The sequence below is a fragment of the Eupeodes corollae genome, chromosome 2 (genome assembly GCF_945859685.1).
Source record: "Eupeodes corollae chromosome 2, idEupCoro1.1, whole genome shotgun sequence".
In the NCBI taxonomy this organism is placed as follows: domain Eukaryota; kingdom Metazoa; phylum Arthropoda; class Insecta; order Diptera; family Syrphidae; genus Eupeodes; species Eupeodes corollae.
The window spans coordinates 16,896,222-16,915,204 of record NC_079148.1 but is presented as its reverse complement, the minus strand read 5'-3'; the positions used below and the strand labels follow the sequence as shown (position 1 = coordinate 16,915,204).

The 18,983-nt window shown below is 33.7% G+C and overlaps 1 protein-coding gene across 2 annotated transcripts in view; it reads right to left on the bottom strand.

Moving 5' to 3' along the window:
- The window catches only part of LOC129948050 (protein folded gastrulation), a 176,081-nt gene that overhangs the window by 83,823 nt on the left and 73,275 nt on the right, over nt 1–18,983 (bottom strand). The window contains exon 1 of one of the 2 annotated variants that reach the window (XM_056058860.1): nt 1,650–2,118. The exons of the other annotated variant lie outside the window; for it this stretch is intronic. The gene's annotated coding sequence lies outside the window, so the exon portion shown is untranslated. Of the gene's footprint in view, nt 1–1,649; nt 2,119–18,983 lie in introns of those variants that run through there. 2 annotated transcript variants of the gene reach the window in all.

The following is an 18,983-nucleotide window of genomic DNA, read 5'->3' as shown; positions in this document are numbered from 1 at the left end:
GCTTTCAATTTCCATTAGCCATTTGTAATGACTATCAATAAGTCTCAAGGCCAAACAATGGCTGTTTGCGGCTTAGATTTGAACCCTTCATGTTTTGCACACGGGCAACTATACGAAACGAGCTCTCGAGTGCCTAAACTGTCCAGTTTGTTTATAGTTAGGAAAGGTCGGATCCCAAAAAATATTGTACACTCTGTTGCATTAAGGGATTGATATTGTTTTTTTGTTGTATTGTCATAATTAGCAATATGCTTATAATTTTAAAGAACTAATTTAAATAAATTAAAAAAAATGTTTGGTGATTTGTTCGTTTAATATTTTGTCACCGTTTACAGTGCTCTAAATATCTTCTACTTATACACCACGTCCTTACACACAAAAAATAAGATATTTGTTTGTAGCTAAATATTCTCAAGAAATTGTTTATATGACAAAACAACGTGTGTCGGCTCAGCTAGTATAAAATAAACATATAGTATATATGAACAATATTATTGCTTACTTTTAGTTATTTTTTAGAAAAATTCAACTGACAACTTTTTTTTACAAAACACGAAAACCAACAATAACCTGATAAGAAATATTTTTCGGCTTTAGTACAGAGAGAGAAATATTGATTTAAAATATTTAAGTTCTAGAAAAATCAACAGACGAGAATGGATGGGAAAATATCAGTGTGGGTCACATCCCACTTTCTTTTTTTTAAATTGCTTCAGGAAAAGAAGAAAACCCACTCAATTTTTTTTAAACTGCTTTCTGCATCTTTTGACGTTAATTTGTGTAAAATTAAATTTATTTGAAGACGATATCTCTGCTGGGTCCTAAGATATGGCCGACTATAAAAGGTATCCCGAAAGTACGAACGCACGTACTGAAATCTCTCTAAACACCTCTTGTTACACTCAAGGTATCTTTAAACGTCAACATCTTTGGCTCGATAAGTCACATCGATACTTAACAACAATTTCCTATGGGAAGTTAAAAACTAATTGAAAGTCATAAAGTTTTCCAAACTAATGTTCCTGGTTTTCAAAAACAGGACTGTCATTCCAAATGTCAGATGCTTCCAAAAAGCTTATTTCACAGACACTGTCTCTTGCAAGAAGTTGATAAATTTTCTCAAGAGAAATCCGTGATAAGAGATCGGTTCGTTATTTATTTATTTTTTATTGCCAAAAATACATATTTGGAAATTTGTATTTGACTTTTTGTTAATATTTCCAATCAAATGTCATTTCTTAGCTCAGTTAAATTTGAACATATGTATTTTATTTGCGTTTAATCTGGCATGAAATTGTCATTGTTTTCAAATTATTGTGTTAATAAATCAACAAAGATAACACAACTGATTGCAAAAAATATGAAACAAAAAAGATTAATAAAAAGGAATACGGGACAAAAAGCTGTTCAAATCTTTTCTTTTCTTCTATTTTCAAATATAAATTTGCATATGTATTCGTTGTAGAACATTTCTGTTGATGCATCCCAATCCGCAACTTTGTAGAAAAACGCAGATATGAAATAATATATAAAATTCTTGCTATTACATTGACCGATCGCTTCGAGTTTTCGAAAACCCATATAAATAATGTTAAAAAATGCCTAACTTATCATTTTATAAGGAACATATTGAAAAATCTCTGACTTACTTTTTTAAAATAAACTTCTTCCCAATCCGGCAAAAGTTCAATGCTTAAATTTATCCAATTGTGATGTTGTTGAGTTGGTGTTGTAAAGTTCGAAGGTAATCCACTTGGAAATGTTTTGCGTTCGTTTTTCAAAAATAAAGTAACGAGAGCCCCCCGCCCCCTTGATCAATATTTTCCTTGATTGTGATTTGATTTATGTTGCCAAGATCTTTTCCAACTTCAAAATTCTCACAACACAAACAAAAAAATAACTGTTTAAGTTACAATCAGCCAAAAATTAAATAACACTCCAATTTATTACACAAAGAACTCTCATAAACAAGATCGCGGTTTTTCAATAAATTGATCAATCGATCGTGATCGTGATTGTGATTATAGACAACTTTAACCCACGATCGCACTATATAAATTCGATTATAAAATAGAGAGAGAGAGGCAAGCAAAATTAAAAACACACAATTCCTTTTTCTTGATTTTGAATCAATTATTTTTTTCAAAAAAAAAAAAACTGGGCAACAAACACACGTTGAGACACAAAAACAACAATGAAGCCACACAATGTAAACACAATCTCCCTTAAAACGCAACGCAACGGGCTTACAAAAGTTTAAACTTTTTTTCTTTAATTTTTAATTTAAATTTCTCTTCTTTTATTTTTCTTTAAATTTTTATATATTTTTGGATTTCCTTGCGGATTTTTGATTATTTATACAATTTTTACAACACAAACGAAAATATTTTGTTGCTTACACAATTTCCATCACAAAATTACAAAAAAAAATGAAATAAACAAAATTCACCGAAATTTTGTTTTGATCGATTTCGAATTTCTTTTTTTCAATTTTTAATATCGATTCGAAAAATAAAATATTTTATTTATTTATTTAAGAAATTTTAATTTAGCAAGAAAAAAAATCGACAGAAAATTGTTTAAATTAATCTTTTACTTTGACAACAGCAGAACAATACGGTATGACGTCTCGGTGTTGACTAAAAAATGTGTCGAGACATTATAACGTTAGTTTTCTATATTTTTGCTGCCCGTTCACATCATCACGATTCACGATGAATCCCCAGCAACAAGAAGCTAAACGTTGACCATAAAACAAAAACAACAAAAAAAGAACAGTTGTCTGTAGAGTGTACAGTACGTCGATGTAGCATGTTGCTGATGTGACCACTTATGGATTGGTGAGACGTGACGTGAGAGGTAAGGTGAGAAACATGAGAGACATTAAGATCGTGCATCGCGACGTTTGATTTTGTATATAGAGAGGGAGAGGGTGACCGTAAAAATGAATTTGTTTCTGTTTATTGTTGTTGATCGGTGCGACTTTTGTTGACAGTGAACGGCGACAGCGGTGGAATTGAAGGCGACGAGCGAGACGTTGCACTGCGCTGCTGACTGTAAACAGTGTAATCATGTGTCGCAAAGAGATGAAATGACTTTGTTTGTTGATGAACAGGTTGAAGTGTTGAAGAACAAAAAAAAATTTAATTTCTCTTTGATGTTTCACAGAGGATCGTTGGTCTCTTTGATTTTAAGGCATCATGTTGTTATATCATTTTGTTATAATATTTGTTTAGTGACTCTTTGGTGACAGAAAGCAGAATGTATGCAGTATTGCCAGCAGAATAGGGTATACGATCACTTTTATTGCTTTGAAAAATGGATTGTCAAATTGTAGAAATTGAAACTTTAAGTATATAAATGATTGTTGAACTTATGACTTTATTTTCTTAGATAAGAATTCAAAATTGTATTGCCAGGTTTTATTTAAGAATATATTAGAAAAAACAAAATGATAAATTGTATTCAAGGATTTTGAAATTTTTAAGGATTTAAAATTTAGTTTATTTAAGCGTTTTTTAAGCAGTTAACTTTATTTTCCAATCAAGGAACCCAATTGTCATGCTTTTTTAAAATTATTTGTTTATGTTTTCCTCACCTATTTTAATCTGTTGAATTAATCAGCAGATGGCTCTATTGCCATGATTGTAAGTTTTTTTCTATTGTAAATTATTATGTATCATTTTTAATCAATAAATATTTATCGTTTTTTCCTTATATGAGAAAAATATCATCTACAAGAAATTTTTTTTATTTAACATTCCAGTTGTAGTTGCGTTAGAAAACCTAAGATTAATTATTAAGAAGCTATTTTATGCACAATTCGAAACAGGGTTAGGTTTGTCGTTTTGCGTTCCTGGCTAGTTCATCTGCCTTACAGTTACCTGGAATGTCTCTATGGCCCGGCACCCAGCAAAGGTGAGGTATCAAACTGTTGCGCCATCTCCATTAGAGATGATCGACAGTTATGGACTGTTATAGAGTTTGTAGAGACAGAGTCCAGAGATTTGATAGCGGCCTGGCTGTCAGAGAAAATACGGATAACAGATGTTGATATCACGTTTTCTTTGAGCCAAGACAAGACTTCCTTAATCGCCAAAAGTTCCGCCTGGAACACGCTACAATGATTGGGAAGGCGGAATGAGAAACTTAATTTCAGTCGTTCAGAGTACACACCACCACCAACCCCTTCTTTGGTTTTTGAGCCATCCGTGTAAAAATGGACTCATCCTTCAAGAATGTCCTTTCGTCCCAAAAAGATCTGGTAGGTATAAAAATCTGGAAATTCCTGTCGAATTGTAGTTGGGGGATGGTGTAGTCTGTGTGCTTTGGAATTGATTCTAAGTACCTTAGAATTACGGAGTGGCCAATGTTGTTGTTAGTCCACTGCGACGAAGCATTGAGGCGAATAGCAGAGCTTGCAGCTATTTGTTTGCTAAATATGTCAAGAGGTGTAAGGTAGAGCAAGGTGTCCAGTGCCGCAGACGGGGTCGTGCGAAGCGATCCGCTTATACATAGGCAGGCTGAACGTTGAACTTTATTCAACTTATCCCTGTTTATACCTTTCTCTAAAGCATACTGCCACACCGTACGTTAAAATCGGTCTGATTACCGATGTGTATAGTCAGTGCGTGATTCTGGGTTGTAAACCCCATTTATTACCAATAGCTTTTTGCTAGAAAAGAGAACTACAGTAGCTTTTTTGACTCTTTCCTGTACGTTGCGTTTCCAATTTAGTTTTTTGTCTAAGACAAGACCCAGGTATTTAGCCTCGTCTTAGAATTTTAATTGGATTCCTTTAATATAGAGAGGGTTGACAAATGGAATTTTGTATCTCCTCGAAAATAAGACCAGATTGGTTTTGTGTGGGTTAACACCAAGTCCACACCGATCATTCCAAAGTATTAGTCTGTCCAAGGCATTTTGTAAGAGTTGTTTTTGGATGTTAAGATGCTTTCCTGAAACTGCTATAGCAACGTCGTCCGCATAGGCTATCACTCTGAAACTAGTTAGGATTTCATTCAAAAACTAGGTTCCCGAGGAGAGGGGATAGAACACCACCTTGCGGTGTCCCTCTACTAACGAATCGTCTGCTAGAAGAGTTGCCCAGTTTTGAGTTAATTTTTCTGCTAGTAAGCATTAAATGAATTAACTCCCGAAGCGAACTCTCTACATTTAGAGATGTCAGTGCAGATGTGATTGCAGATGTGTCCACGTTGTTAAAGGCACCTTCGATGTCAAGGAAAGCAACCATAGTGAACTCTTTATGATGGAGGGAATATTTGATGGTGCGTACTAAAGTGTGTAACGCTGTTTCCACCGATTTACACTTACAGTAGGCATGTTAAGACGAAGACAGAAGTCTTGTATCGATACGTGCCCTTAAATGGTTATCAATCAATCTTTCCAGGGTCTTAAGAAGGAATGATGATAGACTTATGTGGAGGGAACATGGACCAGGTAAAGACAGCTGGTAAAAATTGCCTCAAGGATTGGTGCAATTATATCAGAAGCCTTTTGTAATTCGACTGGTATTATACCATCTGGTCCTGCAGCTTTAAATGGTTTGAAGCTGTTGAGAGCCCATTGTAGCTTATCCTTTGTGATCAGACCTTGTGGATATGTTGTATTTGAATTTGAACGTATAAAACTGTTTCAAGTTTTGGTAAGAGAGCTATTACCAGGAAAGCTTACATAAACATAACAAGAAATGGATCTAGCAGACATGAGTTGGTTTCTATATTAATAAATTAACTGTGTGACATTTCAACTGTCAAACAATTTAAATTTCAAAAAGCTCTTAAAAAACCTCTGAATGATACACAAGATGACAAAGTTAAGGATCTAGCTACACATAATCATTGATCTTCACTCTCAATTTAGTTAATTTCTTTAATGTCTATCATCTCACAATTGAGTAACAAACTAACCGCAATAGTGAACAAGTGCGATATTCCGACAACTAAACTGGTAATCTTGTCTCGTAAAACAAATGAGAAGTCTATTGTGGTACACCTTTTTTTAAATATCAGAAACTAATGCAATTCAAATTGTAAAACAGACTTGCAGGGGTCTTTTGAAGTCAAACAAAAATTAATAAATCCAAGTCAAAAGTTCTCACTAATATAAGAATAACAGCACGCAAAATGAAACCATCATCATCAAAGAGGAACCATCAAGTCATTGAGCTCACTTCAACGGAGGACACAAGAAAACACGTGCACTTGCTCAAGGGTTCCTGAATAAGTATATTTTGGGAACAATAGTTGCTGTACAATAAAAAAGGCAATATTTGTCTGAAACGGAAAACTAAATGGTGCAAATTAATTCGAATGTGGAAATATTGATAAAAAGGAGACAACAAACAAAAAATCAACATAACCGCCTTGATAACAAAGTATCACGAGGTTTGATTATGCCTTATACAAAGAGTCCGGTATTAACAACTATTTAATTGAAGGCTAACGCAGACTTTATCATTAAAGTAATAAAAAAAAGTGATGGGTCTCTTTATAAGGTCATTATGAATAACTTGTTCCAAACAAATGACACTTCATTCAACGTTTGAAACCAATTTGCGTTTTCCCAAAAATATTCTCTAAACATGAAACATATAACCTATCTGGATAAATGGCAAGACCATTTTGCAGGTGTTATCGTTTAGCTCAATCGCATAATATCTTCTGAAACTTTTTCTAAAGCAAATTCGTCCGCATTTAGAAATATTTGCAGAGTCTTCGAAAGATTTTGGAAGACAATTCGAGTTACCAAGATCATCTCACCGAGATGATCCGCAACTCTGTGATCTATGTTGCAGAGAAAACGAAGATATTTAGCACTTCTTGGCTGTTTTTCCAATTTTACAAGATATTCGTCGTTTCTTTTTTGTTTCAAATTATGTTTAAGTTGAAAAACTCTTCTTTGGCTTTCAAATCAGTTTAAAATTGAAAAACTCTTATTTTAACTGCTTTAAGGGATTTTTTTTTATTTCTTTAAACTGTAATATTTAAAATTTAATATTTGTTATAATTATAAACTTATAATTTGATAGTTTAAAATATTCGCAAAATTTTTAATATTTTTATTATTATTTTATAATAACCGCAAAAAATGTTAATTTACATATATTATTTCCTTTTTTATTAATGACTACATTTTTAAAACTTCATCTTGCAAAATAAAGAAAAACTTTGAATAATTTTGTTATGTTTTTTTTTCCAATTTTATTTAAGATTAGAAATAAGAACAGAATTTAAAATGAACAACTTAATTTTTTTAGATAAATGAGACTCTAATTTTAGTTTGATGTCCCACTGTCTTCAATCCCGGGATCTTGTTTCATTCTATTTATTTATTTCAAAAATTCTCTTTAAAAAAGAAATAACAATAAATCGTCTCTTTAATACAAATTTATGTTGCTTTTGATGTTTCACGTGCATGTGTCTGGCATTATTGGTTTATAAACTTAACAACTCAAAATCCCGGCTTAGTGTAGCGCAACATGTTGCAAGAATTTCTCTTATTATTATATTGGTTATCATTATAATTTCTTCTTCTCTCTTTCATTTAAACATTAGAAATTTATGGTAAATAAATACTCGTACATAATAGGTACTAATAAATTTTAACATTATTTTATCTGTCACTTAAGTTTTCTATCTTCGATGGTCCAAATTTCTTGTATTTATTTGTTTACCTTCTATTCATTGGCTTTGCCTTGTCATCATCAGCATTTCTTTTTATTGTTTAATTTATATGCCAACCTTCTTAACACGTTAACAGGTGCGGATTCTGGGGAGGGGATATTACGGGAAACTTAGAATTGACTTGATTATAAAATCATATCCAAGTTTCTTACCAACCTCTTGTGAGATAAAGGTTGTTTTTTACCTTGAAATGGACTCTTTACTATTTTTGGAATATAAATCTTAAGGCTTGTTATAACTTTTGGACAAATTATTTGAAGCCTATACACTGAACAACACTTCTAAAAGCGAAATGGATTACAATTGAATATAAGATCCCAAGTACCCCCTTCTTCAACTCGAAATCAGTATAATACCCCCTCTTCATAAAATATCAAATTTGTATCCGCATCTGAATTACTTTTCCATGGAATGCATTCCAATCCCAGATCGCAGTCCCAACCGGAGTGCAGTGCACGCGGCATCTTTCAAAACGCACCAAAACCCACCGACATTGACGTTGTCGTCGTCGTCATTGCGACAAAACTCAATCACACACAGTCGCACATGAGGGACCTAAAAGTTGATTGATTGCATCTTGTTTACACAATTAATTGACGCTGGAATCATTTGTAATAAAAATATATTTTTTAGTGCTTCTGCATTCTAAAGATACTCCTATAGATGCCTACCTACTTAGGGCAAAATAAATCGTTCCCTTTGCATTTAACCTTAGAGAAATTCTGATCTTTCAGTTCGGGGGCCACATCACAACGAGTCATCATATTCTATTTTATAGTTAGTTCCTTGTTTTTATTTTTATTGTTTTATGGGTTGTTTGTTATAATGCCTATTAGGTATTTCGAAGTGGGGGAGAAATATATTTTTTTCTGTTCTATCTTTGGGACATTTTAATGGCAGGAGACAGCAGAATCTGAAGCAGCAGCAGCTACTAATGGATTTAGATATATTTTGTGGAATGATCCCCGTTTGGATTGTTTTACAAACAAAATATTATGTAGGTTTATTTTTTTTTGTTTTGGGTGGAGTTTGTCAATTTTAAAATAAATATTTTTTCGAAAAGCAAAGCAAAAGACCGTGTAAACTAGGGCGCATATGATGAGACATGAGGATGAGGATGATAGTGTTTTTATTTTTAATGTAATGGGACTTTTGTTTTAAACTGTAAATCATAGGTAGATAAGTTTGGGTTATTTATAACTTTTGTGTGTATTTTAGAGCTTTTTATTTTTATAGTAACGATTAAAATATAATTTGTAGACTTTTATTGCTGTACAAATTTCCAACATTTTATAAATGATTTGTTTACAGTTTTTCTAAAGCTTAATCGCCAGACTTTTTTCTGAGGGTTTAAGAGTTTGATTAAATCAATTATAATGTTTATGATGATAGAGTATTTAGAGGATTTCGTTCTTTAAGCACCCGAACGATATTATTATTTAAATAAAATCTATGAAACACGCCCACACTGATAACTTCCCTTTCGGGCCCTTACTTGCTTACTTAAAGTGGCCCTATAGCGTGGGAGGTACTGAGCCTCATACATACTTTCTTCTCCCGCCAGCTTAGTGTCTAGCTAGATGTCTTCAGTGTTGCACGCCAAGTTGGTTGAGGTCTTCACCCACCTGCACCACCTGACTCGGGGTCTTCCTCTACTTTGCCGTCCCTTGGGATTGGATTCGAAAACCTTCTGGGCTGGAGTTTTCATGTCCATTCGCTCTACATGACCCAGCCATCTAATTGTTGGACATTAATTCTGTTAACCAGGTCAGTGTCGCTGTACGATGTTATATCTTCCCCTCCATTCTCCATCTATGCATATGGGACCAAAAATCACCCGAAGGAAATTTCTCTCGAAGCAACCTAAGACGCGATCATCTTTCTTTGACAGGGTCCAGGCCTCAGCGCCATAAATGAGAACCAGAATGATGAGTGTCTTATGGTGATTTTTGATACTCGAGAAAGGACTTTACTACGCAATTGCCTTCTAAGTCCAAAAAACCAGCGATTTGCAAGAGTTATTCTTCGTTCGATTTCGGCGCTGGTGTCGTTGCCGTGTTTATAGCTGTGCCTAGGTAAACAAAGTCCTGAACTACCTCAAAGTTATAGCTGCCCATGGTGAGGTTCTGTCCAAAACGTCGTTGTTCAATGTCCTTTTTTGGTGACAGCAAATACTTGTTCTTGTCCTCACTACTAAAACCATCTTCTCCGCTTCCGTTGCAATGCTTAAACGATATGCTGAAATCACGCTTTGATCTTCCAATTATGTCAATATCGAGCAATTGGATGGATCTTCGAATGATTGTGCCTCTAGTGTTGAGTTTTGTATAATTCTTTCCAGAACGATGTTGAAGAAGTCGCATGATAGTGCATCGCCTTGTCTAAAACCTTTTGTGTTATCAAATGGATCGGTGAGATCTTTTCCGACCTTAGTAGAGTAGCGTGCATTCTCCATGGTCATCCTGCGCAAACAGACAAGCCAAACTAGACATGGCTCTATACAGCTCGTCCCTGTAGATGCTGTCATATGCGGCCTTGAAATCGATGAAAAGATGGTGGGTGTCGATTTGGTGTTCTTGGGATTTTTCCAGGATCTGCCATAATGTGAATATTTGACCAACTGGGGACTTTCCTGGTCTAAAACCACACTGATAAGGACCTATCAGGTTGTTGACGATGGGCTTTAAACGTTCACATATTACGGCAGAGAAGATTTTATAGGCGATGTTAAGTAGACTGATTCCACTATATTGGGTGCAGTTTCGAGGGTCTCCTTTTTTCAGGATCGGGCAAACAATACTGAGGTTTCATTCATCGGGCATGCTTTCTTCAAAACACATCTTACAGTTAAGTTGGTGCATGCTCCTAACCAACTTATCTCTCCAGCTGCTTTAAAGAGCTCGGCATTCAAGCGATCTGCTCCAGCGGCTTTATTAGACTTCAGCTTAGATATGACAATCTTTACTTCGTCTAAGTCGGGAGGACGGAATTGTTGGCTTTCGTCGTCTATGTTGAATATATCATCCTGCCTGACAGCGGAATTCAGTTCGTTGTCGCCGTTATACTGTCTACAAAAGTGGTCCTTCCATATCCTCAGCATTGACTGCGGTTCCACTATGATGTTTCCACTTTCGTCTTTGCAGCCTTCGGTGCCCCGATTCGTTCTGGCTGCCTGTCTGTCCTCGGTTCTACAGTTTAGAGAATTGAGCCGATTGACTTCAAGCTCTTAAATTAAGGTTTTAAGCAGATTCGCGTCACACAAATTTCTTGGTAAAAAATCAAAACATCGAATTTTCTTAAAATCGAACCGATAATTTTTTATTAAATTTTCTCTTAGTTTTTGTTTTCAAGTTGGGTTTTTTAAATAAAAAAAAAAAAAAAAATTGTTTTGCTCCAGAAAAGTACCACCCATAGAACAGTTATTTAAAGTATTCGCAAGATCGACTTCAACATTTCTTTTCTGCTCAAGCTCTTATACTGTCATGATAATATTTCACGATCAAAAATGTTTTTGGTTTTTAAACATATATATTTTATTTCGATATCTCTGAAACGAGTCATCATTTTTCTACAAGAATCAATTATAAAACGTAAATTAATAAGCTTTCAATAACTGCATAGCAAAAATATGTTTAGACTAAAATTAAAAAATGTTATATTTAAAGGTGTATTTAAAAAAAACTTAAGATTTTCAAATATAAATTTTGAAAAATGTATTTTTTTTGAGAAAACAAATGGTATTTAAATTTTTGAAAACAAGTTTTTTTTTAAGTAACGCTTTTAAATCTTTGCCTAAATGAGTAAGTTCTTATGACTCAGTCATATTTTTTGAAAAACCCAAGAATTTACGAAAATAACTAGACAAAAAAATTAAGAAAGTATATATAAGTATTTGTTCAAGGTTTGCAAATGCGCCTTAAATTTTAACTTTTAACTGCCATATTTTTTGGTCTGAAACAATATGTTGAAAACAGTGATTTTGAAATTAAAAAAACTTTAATTTTTGGTTGAAAAACTGAGTCGTTTTCGTAAATTTTCATTTCTAACTTATTAAAACACAATTTGTGGGCTTAGCACAACATCGCGGCTTTTATTTTGCTTACAAAAATTGTTTCAATTAACTGTTGAAATCTTTTCACCGGCTGTCATTTAAATATTTTATCAGTATTTCAAAGACTTATCAATAGCTCAATATATGTACAAATGTATGCACTTCCCATAGGAAATTATTGTAATGGGTTCGATTTGTCAAATTAAAAATTTTGACATTTCTCGACGTTTCAAGGTCCTTAGAGTCGAAATAAAAGATTTTTAGAAAGATGTCTGTGCGTGCGTGTGTCCGTACGATCGTACGTCCGTACGTTCGCGACGTTTTTTTCGTCGTCCATAGCTCAAGAACCAGAAGAGATATCGATTTCAAATAAACTTTGTTATGCAGATAATAAGGCAGAAAGATGCAGAAAGGGTTCTCAAGAAAGTTGCGTGGGTGGTTTTTTTCACCATAGCGGTTTGAAAAAAAGGTGAAAATTTTGGTTAACCCTAAATATCTAACGAACCAAAAACAAAAATTGATTTTCGACTCAAATAGCTTTTCAAAAATTTCAATTATTGGCTTCAAACTTATTTTTTTCTTATAAGAAATATTGTTTTTCAATATTAGATAACATTTTGAAAAAAATCGAACTGACGGTTTTTCTTACAAAAAAATTAAAAACGGAAAAAAAATATTAACAAAAGTTGTTTAAAGTTTATTTTTGACTCAAATGTCTTTTCAAAACTTTGAGCTTATGGCTTCTTACTAATTTTAACTTATTAAAAATATTGTTTTCTACATTAGGAAACATTTTGAGTGAAATCGAATTGACAGTTTTCTTACAAAAAATTAAAAACCGATAAAAAAATGTATAAAAGGTGGTAAAAATTGATTTTCGACTCAAATAATTTTTAAAATTCGGAGATATTGGCTTTAAACTACTTTTAACTTTAAAAAAATATTGGTGGTAACATTCAGTAAAATTTTGAGAAAAAAATATAATTTTCAGTATTTTTTCGAAAAATAAAAACTTAAAAGAAAATTTAAGAAAAGTTGTTAAAAACTCATTTTTGACTCAAATATCTTTTTAAAGCTTTGAGATAATAGCTTCCAACTAATCTTATCTTACAAATAATATTGTTTTCAATACTTAAATAGTTAAATTTTGAGGAAAATCGAATTGACAGTTTTTTTTACAAAAAAATAAAAACCTTACAAAAAAACAATACTAAAATATAATATGTAAAAATTAAGTATATTATCTACCAACTCTTTTTATTTTACAGGAAATATTGTTTTCGATATGAAGTATTTTTTTTTGTAAAAATTCAACAGCCTGTTTTTTCATAAAAAAACAAAATCCACAAGAAATATTACGCAAAATTTTGATAAACATTGATGTTTGGTTTTTGATAGCTCTCAAATAAATTTCATTCATGAAATTTGTAAAATTTCTTGAAATTCTACTTAAATTGGTAAAAATTTGTTTTCGACTAAAAATTTATTTCACAAAACTTGATTTTCAAACTAAACTATTTCTTTATATGAAAAATGTTGTTGGTAATTTTGAAATTTTTTTACGAATAATTCAACTAACACCTTTTTAAACCCAACACAAAAAGCTACAAACTTTTAAGCAAGACAAATCGACAGAATGGGAAGGGAAGTTATCAGTGAGGATCGCATCCAAGCCTCTTTTTTATTTTTTATTAGTATTTATCAAAAGTCAAATTTCTAGTTTGTGGCTGTTTAGTTGTTAACAATTTTTCTAATGCCATTTTTCGACCTTCATCAACATCTACACCACTCGCGTGCATGAAAACTTTATTTCAACCGATGGTACGATCCCTATAATTTAATGTTGAAGATTATTTCGTGCAAATGTTGACCTTGACTGAGTCCCAAATGGTCCATCCACTAAGTCCAATTTTGGCATACTCTTTCCAACTTCTCTAACTATCTCACGAATAAATGCTTCCATCTTGTCTTCCAATGCATGAATTGAAGCGGGCTTTTCTGTATAGACATGAGCTTTAACATAGCCCCACAAAAATTAGTCTTGAGGCGTGAAATCGCATGATCTAGGCGTCCAATTGACCGTTCCCCAACGAGAAATAAAATGTTCACCGAACTCGTCTCTCAATTAGTCCATTGCTGCTCGTGCTGTATGGCATGTGGCACTTGTTGAAACCACATGTCATAAAAGTCAATCTCTTTCATTTTGCGCATCATCTTTGAAGGAGTACAATCCAATGATGCCACTAGCCCATAAACCGCACCAAACTGTGACTTTTTCTGGATGCATTTGTAGCTCTTGCAATGCTTCTGGCTGATATTCACTCAAAAATCGGAAATTCTGCTTATTAACGTACCCATTGAGCCAAAAACAAGCTTGGTCGCTGAACACAATTTATTTTTTGGTAAAAAAGTGGATCTTTGTCCATATTTAAAAGAGCCCAAAATTTAACGTTGCAGCAGGTCGTTCGGCATCAATTCTTGCACCAGCTGTATTTTGAAAGGCATCACATCTAAATCCTTACGCAAAATTTTCCACGTTTCACGTACCAGAGGCCCAATTCCTGCGAACGGTGACAATTCGATAATTTCTTCAGTTCACACTCTACGTAAGCGTGTTGGTGGTTTAATGTAACAGTGTAAATTTGGTGCGAAATTCAGTCACAATAGCCCGAAAAGCCGCTTCAGTGAGTCCATTAAACTGAGCATAAAATGGAAGAAGCGCGGTATGAACTTTCTTAACAGAGCACGCATTTTGATAATGAAATTCAATAATTTTAAAGCGTTGTTTGTTTGTAAGACGATTCATGGTTTAATTATAAACCAAACTAATGATTTCTGACGGTGAAACAAAACACAAAACGTGCGTCAGCTGTTAAAACCAGTGTTGCCAAAAAGATAATAGCTACAAAATCACCCTTTATAAGCCATCAACTTTAATACGCTTTTAAAGAAAACTTTATATTCAATTTCGTTTTATGGACAGATAAAAAGTATTCCAAGTTAAATATTTTTTTCATAATTTTTGGTCAATTTCCTGTGGCTACTGTCTGTATATTGAATTCAAAAGACAATGTTTTTATTTTAAATGTTAATATTCCAAAACATAATAATTTCAATCCACCTTTTTTTCAAAAAAGAATAATATTAAAGCTATGCGTGTGTAAATAACATACGCTCCATTCACAAACTTAAAACAATTATTTTAAAAATAAATTGAGCACGTGTGAAAAACAAACTTGTCCCTCGCAGCTCGCATCAGTGTCTCTTGAGGTTAATGCTTTCCGGGTGTTCCCGCAACTCTTTCAAAATTCCTCGATTACTTACTTATGCATGCATAACTAAGCCGATTAAAATAATACAACCAACAACAACAAAAAAGCGCCTATGTTTGCTTTAACAATATTATAACATTATATGAATATTGAAAATGTATGCACGGTGAGTTGAGTATACAAAAGTTTACTTTACTATTTTATCGACTGCAAAAAAATTCACGCATGTAAAAATATTAATTCATAAAAAAAATCCCTTTCCGACATTTACAAAAAAAAAACAACAAAATATTTTCTTTTTTGCAAACTCCAGCAAAAGCTAATTTACCCGACGTCTCTTTTTTTACCTTTAAAAATAAAAATTATAGTTAACCATGCCAAAAGCCCTACTGACTGACGAAAGTTCTCTTTCCCTAAAACCTACTCATTGAAAAGTGCCGCGGTGGCGTTGTTGTCTGCGGAAGTAATGCTGCATGCAATTAAAGGAAAAAATAACAGAAATAAAAAAAAAACTGTTGATGCAACATTAACACCAACCAAATGCAACACAAACAACAACAAAAACACCAACAAAAAGTGACATAGCTTCTCTGTAGCTGTAATGCGATTAAAAGATTCTTTATTTCCCGTGTGTCGCTTGCCTTTGCGTCCTGAGTCTTTTTTGTAATGCAGCGCGAAAATATGATGTTTTTTTTGTGTTACTTTTATTTTGTAGTAAAATTAAAATGCTACAAACAAACAAATTTTTTTGTTTTTTAAGAGCACCAACTCGACCTCAGAAGAGGAAATAAAATTAAACAAAAACAAAAATTAAAAAAATCATTTTTGCCGCCTGGGCGGGATTATTCTACTTTGAACAATTTCAAGCCATCACCGTATCGGTGACGGGTGTATTAACAGGTTATGAACTCAGAAATAGGTTGGTTCCTAGGACCTGTGGAGCTCACAGGGGGCCCTTATTTATAAAATTGCCCAGACATATGCAATTGGCTATGTTTTCACTGCATCAATACAAGCCAAGCTATACACCATTTTTTAAGCTATTTGGTTTATATGCACATTCAAGGATATACGAGCTGAAATAATCGTGGATTAAAACCCACAGTTAAAAGACTAGACAGAAAATCTTTTTGGAATATATGGGCCAGATGATCCACAGATACAATTTATTTAAATTTTTGAATAATTTATCTTATATTTGGTGTTAACTCAGTGAAAACCGTTTAGATAAAAAAGGTTACAAAATAAAAAATACCTAAATCTCCTTCAAAGCGTCTTTGTTCTGAATTCAAACCATTTCATTCAAGGAACATTTTTTGACCGAAAAGACATTACAGGGGGAAGAATTTTACTCAATGTTTTCTATGTTTTTATGAAAAGATTTCTAATGGAAACGGATTCATTTTGACAGGTCATGTCGGCCTTATTGTTTCTTGTTCTTTTTGTCAAAATATTTTCTTATACAGTCACTAAAGACAAATCATCATGGCAAGTTACAGGTGTTCGTTCCTCCAAGTCGACTGTTTGACGTTTTATGACAAAATTTGAGTACTCTAACTCAATAAGCAAACAGTTATAAGCAGAAAGTGAACAAAACGCAAAATCTGCAGAAAACATGGCCGCTGTTTGTGCAAGTGTGCAGCAGTATCCGAGGTAGTCAATTCCGCGGCGCTCACAAGAACTTTCACTATCGTAAACCACAAAACGTCTAATTTTACGTGATTTGGGCCTGCATCCATACAAACTGACCCAGGAGTCGAAAAACGAAAATACACAGCGTCTCGTGTTAGCTGATTGGGTTTTGGAACTGTTGCAAGTTGATTCGAGTTTTGGTCCAAAAATCATCTTTAGCGATGAGTCTCATTTTTGGATGGATGAACGACATCAATCCATGCAACATTAACGAGGTATCAACTACCAATACATCCAAATAAAGTAAGTGCTTGTTTTGGATTTTGAGCTAGAGGCGTTATAAGTCCAAACTTCTTTGAAAATGATAGACATAAATAGGTCGATAATCAATAACTTCTTGCGGCCTGAAATCGATGATATTGACGAAGACATATGGGTTTAATAGGATAGCGCTACGTGCTACACAGCTCAAAACTCCATCGATATTTTGAGCTTGGGGTTTCATCTTAAGTCTTTGTCTTGCAGAGTTTTTAGTTCCCAGGTCAATGCGAATAATCCTCAAGCCATCAAGGACAACACAGTGGATGCTATCGGTCAAATTCAGCCTAATTTATGTACTAACGTAATCGAAAATTGGAACTTTCGAAAGATATGACCTTATTGGTATCTCGTATACAACTTATTTTAATTGAATCTCCTTCGAAAAACATAACATAACAAAGGTCTTAACTGTGACATTTTATAACCTCTTTTCAAACATTCAAACCAACATAAAAACAACAGACAATATTTCAGCATAACATGTTTGAATTTCATTAAAGAATATTAACCCGTTTTTGATTTATTGGATTTTAAAACTAAAACTTAAATGTTTTTTAAAGCCCTAAAAAATGAATGAACATTTTTGATATCCAAATTTTGCTAAGACAACATAAGAGTTTGGTTCAGCAACAAAAAATTATATTTCTTCCATTAAAAAAAGTACAAATTTCTAAAAATTTGTTTAAAAAACTCATCGGACTGTTTTTGAACCATTCAAATTCTCGCCTTGTGTCTCAAAAAAAAAATTAAAAAATTCACCAGGCACAAATCTGCTCACGCCTCTTATTTTCAATAACCAAAGGTTTAAGCAGTTAGACTGAACACTCATTTTTTCGACATTTTTTTGAATGCAATACTTGCGAAATATATCGTAAGTAAAAAAGAAAAAATTAAGAAAATATTTCAAGAATTTTCAATAATAGAAAATGCTTCTAAATAAATAAATAAATTAGGTGGAGCAACAGTCCGTTGAGAACTGGGACCTAGTGAATTTCAACTCTAAACCATTCCGGGAGGGGAATGGAAGGGACCTACAGTTTTATGCGGAATTCGAACGCCAATTTGAGAAAACACTTTCCGTCACAAGAATTACTCTTGGAGAAATTATCAATTCCTCGAAAGAGGCAGTACTCACGAAGAAAACTTTAGATGGCACAGGCACGGTTTGAACTCTAGGCCTTTGGCATGACAGTCCAACGCACTAACCATCACACCCCGGGTACTTCTATAATAAAAATTTTACGTTTTAAATAGCTACTCGTAAAAATTTTTACCAAATTTGCGTACTATTTTTTGTAGATTTTATTTTTTATGAAAAAACGAACTGTTGGATTTTTATATAAAAATTACTGAATAACGAAGACAATATTTTCTGTGAAATAAAATAAGTTTAAAGCCAATATTTTTAATTTTTGAAAAGCTATTTGAGTCGAAAGTGAATTTTTACCAAATTTTAGTATTGTTTTGATGTTCAAATGGTAGACATGTGCATTCAAGAGGACACAAGCGTCCACAGGTTTTTCTCAAAACCCACCTCTGTCTATCAACTCCTACTCTCACCTCCCCGCGGTGAACATCGGGTGCTTAGTACCTCAACTGGAGATTGGGTTCCAACCCCAGTGGAAAGTTGTTGGGGGCAGCAAACGAGTGATGGGGGGGAGAGGTGTTTCCACTAAGGCACCTCTCCTTATCCATGCGGCAGCGGACGAATTCTCAAGATAGAATCAACGGTGGCGTCTACAGTTCCAGTAAGGTCGAACTACTTAGTGAACACCTTATAGGGCTTCTTCGACATATTCGGAGCCCAGGCCTATAAGGAGCGGTTCATCCGGCTCCCCTTCCTTGGAGTTATACTAAGGATCTGGCCCTCCAGGTTGGGGGTTGTGCCGTCGGGGTGACTTCCTGGCCACGTAAAAACATCATAGTCTCGAAGCAATAACAAGCCTCGGATACGGACGGATTCACTGTTGACAACCCACGCAAACGAAATAAGGACAACGA